Genomic DNA, 4,809 nt, shown 5'->3' with positions numbered 1-4,809 from the left:
GTAAGTTGATACTCCTTTGACCATTTGTTGCTTTGAAGGTTTATAATTCCCTAGAAGCATTTCTACTTGATGTATAAATCTAAGGAAGAAGTTAGGGCACCATTTCCCACCTTTGAGGAGTTTACGGCCCTAAAACCATTTCCCTTTGGGTTTACGGTTGTAAACCCCTATAGAAATGGTATTTTGGTGTTTTCAAGTCCTTAACATATCAATGAAGGGATCCATGATAGTTACCAAGGCATAGGAAGGGACTAGGGTCACTTTGGCACCTAAAGAAAGGTTTACGGTCCAAGGTGTTCTTGGACCATAAACACCTTTGATCTTGGTGTTTCTATGTGTTTTATTGATGTAAAGAAGTATAAAAAGCTCTATGATACTCTAGGATAGAATTACTTACAATATAGAAGCTTGAAATGAGCTAAAAGTCCAAGAACACTAGTGTGTGTTCTTGGTGTTCTTGGTGAAACTTGAAGAATCAACCTTTTGGAACATTTTTACAGATGGATGTGTGTTAAAACACTAGATTAGGTGATATACTAACTTGAAAGGGCTAGAAACACTTACTAGATTGGATATCTTGAAGAAAACTTGGATGATACTTGAGAGAGTTTAAGGTTTGTTCTTGAAAAGGTGGAAAAATTATATAAATGACTAAGTGTCACTTATATACCCCCTTCGATGGGTTTTACGGCCGTAAACACCATTTTTTAGGCCGTAAACTCCTATATTTTTATGTGTCGGGACTTTTTTGTTGCATAATAAACCCTAGTGCATCCTCTCTCCTGATATCTCCTAAAGTGTTAATCCTAAAATACTCAAACTTATTCTAAAAAGTCTGAAAATTAACAGTAACTGTTCTGACTTCTATTGACTTGATATGTTGTACATAATAGAAATTTCGGTTTGTCACAGAATTTGATCATCCATATGTACGACCCGAGAGCCCGAACGCTCACCAACACTAGAACCACTACCAGATCCTCCTCAAGTGACCACCATATTGGAAACAAACCATTTAAAATAGCAGGAACACATAAATACATATAAACTAAGGAATCCCATACTCTACAGCTTCCTAGTACCAGCACGACTTTCCTTGACTCGATTATGGATCCTCTGCTTCCAGTAGTACGGGCCCATACTACCTTCCACATCTAAAAGCACAAAGCAAGCAACATTCGATCATCGAGTAATCGGAAACAAACATAACCTAAATAGGCCATTGTATCATTGACTGATCAGTACTAACATGCAAGTCTACAAGCTCATATATCAGGCATGCAAAGGTATTTCTCCTATCATTCTATCATGCAATAGTAAGCAGATCCATAGCCCTAATCTAGCATGCAATTTAAATATTCACAATTCAAAGCATGTCATAAAACATGTATGGGTATTTTGGGAAAACTTACTTGATATCGGTCGATTTCATGCATCACACCCCTTTCTTTTATTAGAAAACTCTTTTTTATAAAACATTTTATTTTTTTGAAAAATCTACCAAATCCACAGTTTGAGTTCAGACACACCCGATCCTGAATCCGTTAAACCAAGGGTCTGATATCAACTTGTAACGCCCCAAAATTTAAGACCATTTTATAATAACAAAACCATCATCCAAAACGCTTTCATAAAACCACAAAAGAAAATCAGAGTATGTCAATAATAATCCAAATGCATCAAGTCAACAAAATATGCAATAACATGTTGTGTGCGATGCGATCATCGCTAGCCCTTCCCCTTCAGTCTGGCTCTGAAACATAAACTGAAAACTGTAAGCACGAAGCTTACTGAGTTCCCTAAAATATCACATACCATACATATCTGCCCGCTTAAGGTTGTGTCGGGTCTATTTAACCCTCAGGTCTATTTCACCCCCAGTTTATTTCAACTCATGCGTCGGCTCACGCCGTACCGAGTCTATTTCACCCTTGGGTCTATTTCACCCTCGAGTCTTTTTCAACTCATATGTCATCACAAGGCTATACTGGGTCTATTTCACCCTACATACATATAGCAAACAGGCACACATGTATATAACACATACATCAGGAGCCATAAAGACTACAAACACATAAAATATCCTAGTGTCCTAAAGTATAGTGTGCAAACTCACCTCAGTCTGCTGACAGTCAAACAAATGATCGGGTTGATGAACTGGAAAAATCCCCACTAAATATCAAGTAAAGAAACCCTAATTATAAATTAGGTCAATAATCCAACTCGCGAGTCCAAACCCTAAACCCTGGCCTTAAGGGAAAAACTTACTTATTTTTTGCCTTATTAGGCCTAACCCATCAAGGCCCTAATTCTACTAGCCATGAGGCCTAAAAGATAATATATGTCCAAAATGGGCCCAATCCCGAACACCCATCACAGAAAAGCTTACGGTCCAACAAGGGCCACAAAGTCCCTAAGTCCCACACATGACCTGAAATAAGTCGAAAGCCCACTTTGATGAGTACGCTCAGCGTACCAATCAGTATGCCCGACGTACTCATGACCCTCGCATCATCGGGACTTCATGAACGTGCGCACAATGTACATCTAGGTACGTCTGGCGTACACAACAGCTGGCCAAAAACTCCTTTAATGTCTTAATCAGTTAAGACCTAACGTCCAATTTTGGATCTAGGCTTATTAAAGCGCATTAAGGCATAAAGTTGCCAACTTTATGCCTTTGCATGTCTTAATAGGGGAAATCTTGGATTAAACAACATTATCTTACTGAAAACCACCTTCAATCCTTGCATGATTGAACTTAATCCATCAAGACTCCATTTTATGCGCAAGGGACGTTAGAAACACTAGGATCTAACATTATAATCTTATGGAGTGGCTTATACTCTCAAGAAGTACCTTAAGGACCATTTTATGATGAAATAATCCCTAAACTAAAAACTAACACCTGGAGTCATCAAGATAGAAGCTTTTTATCTCCAATAAGCTAGAAATGATGAGAAACCTCTGGATCTACAAGCGTTTTCTGTTCCAATGCTTCTTCACAAATCTTCTTCTTCTTCTCTAAGCACCATAGACACCCAAAACACACATACACAAGCTTAAACTTTAGGGAAAATGGATTAGGGTTTCGATATATGGCTCAAGAGGAATAGGAGGCTGATAAGGTGATAGACTTGAGGGACCTAATGTCGGGTAACAAATATTGGTTTATACTTTACTTTTTTAGCAAAATGTATTTTTCAGTCATGTAATAGGTGTTCATGGTTGGGTTCACGGTCGTGAACCCATGTGTGATATATATATAGATGTTAGGTGGGTGAGGAGTGTACGGCTAGAGGAGCTTAAGTGTGTGAAACTCAAGGTGTGCTCTAGAGAGAGAAAGTGAATCTTGTGTAAGGAACCTCATTCATATCATCAATACATTCAAGATTCATATTATCTTTTTCTCCTTCTTCTTCATTTGATCTGGCATCATCCGTTTGATTGGGATTCCACACTATCAAACAGATCTGATTGATACTCAAGCAGATTTGGGACTTACAATTGGTATCAGAACTTGGATTGTATCAATCAATTTTTGCAGATCTGGAGCGTATTTGATCTTATTTTTCAAGGGTTTTTGCATTTTCGGATAGATCTTGGCAAAATAGTGGGGTTTGTTCTTTGCGTGTTTCATAAAAACAAGTTTTGATCGAGTTTTGGAGCAAAAAGGGTGAACAATGTTGTTTTTTTTTCGTATGTGTTGAAGGGTTCACGACCTCCGAAGAAGGGTTTACGGCTAGCCTCACACGTGTTCGGTCAGGCAGTTTTGCGGTGGCGCGTCTCGTTCTCGGTCGCAAACGGTTCTCGGCCAGCAGCCTCGCACGCAGCGTCCTCGCATCGGCGTGTTTATTCAAAAATTTCCGGGTGTGGAGGAGGATCTAACTCGGGTCCCTTGTGTCATCAACCAACGCCTCTTCCACTTGATCTACCAAGGAACTCGTTAATCTGCTTCCGTTTTTAAATCTAAAGGCTTCACTGCTTCTTCTTAATTTCGCAATCTTGACATATTTTTCCTAAAAATCAATTTATTTTATTTTTAAATTCCATTTTCAACCCAAAAATTTTAGCTTTTAATTTTTGACTTTCTAAATTGAGTTTTGACTTAAAATTTTGACTTTGACTTTAGAGTTTGACCTCTGAATTTAAACTTTGACTTTTTCATTTAACTTTTAAAATTTCAAATTTAGCTTTTCGGTTTGACTTTTAAGTCTGACTTTTCAAGTTTAACTTTTAAGTTTGAGTTTTTAAATTTCACTTTTAAGGTTGACTTTTGAGTTTTTTTTGTCAAAGGGGTTTTTTTTATAAAAATGAGTTCCGCATCCCTCCTAGTCAATGAAGTTTCATGCTCTTAATCTTGTAAAACTACGATTAAGTTTCTTCGTGAATAAATAGATTTACTAAAAAAAGAAGTTGAGGACCTAAAATACGAAAGATACACAATTAGGAAGGATAAAAAACCCCTAAAAGCAAAATTAGAGACTAAAATCAAGGACTTCTAAAATATTAAGAAGAATATAGTAACAAATGCATAAATTATAAATATGTTAGGAACAGCTCGCCACTATGACTGTCGAATTTGATGCATTGAAATCTAAATATAAAGATGCAGATTTTAACTTTAAGAAATTTGATGTGTCAAGTGAGGTAGTTGTGTCCATGATAGAAAAACAATTAACATTTAAAGATAATCAAACCAAGGGTCTAGGGTATCACAGTGTACCACCTCCCTTCAATGACAATTATAACCCACCCCTTGAGACCAATGAGGAAGAAATTCCTACTCAGTATGGCCCACTACCTGAA

This window comes from Lactuca serriola, chromosome 1 (assembly GCF_051521515.1).
Source record: "Lactuca serriola cultivar US96UC23 chromosome 1, Lser_US96UC23_V15, whole genome shotgun sequence".
In the NCBI taxonomy this organism is placed as follows: domain Eukaryota; kingdom Viridiplantae; phylum Streptophyta; class Magnoliopsida; order Asterales; family Asteraceae; genus Lactuca; species Lactuca serriola.
The sequence above is the reverse complement of the archived record's forward strand: the minus strand, read 5'-3'. Positions refer to the sequence as shown.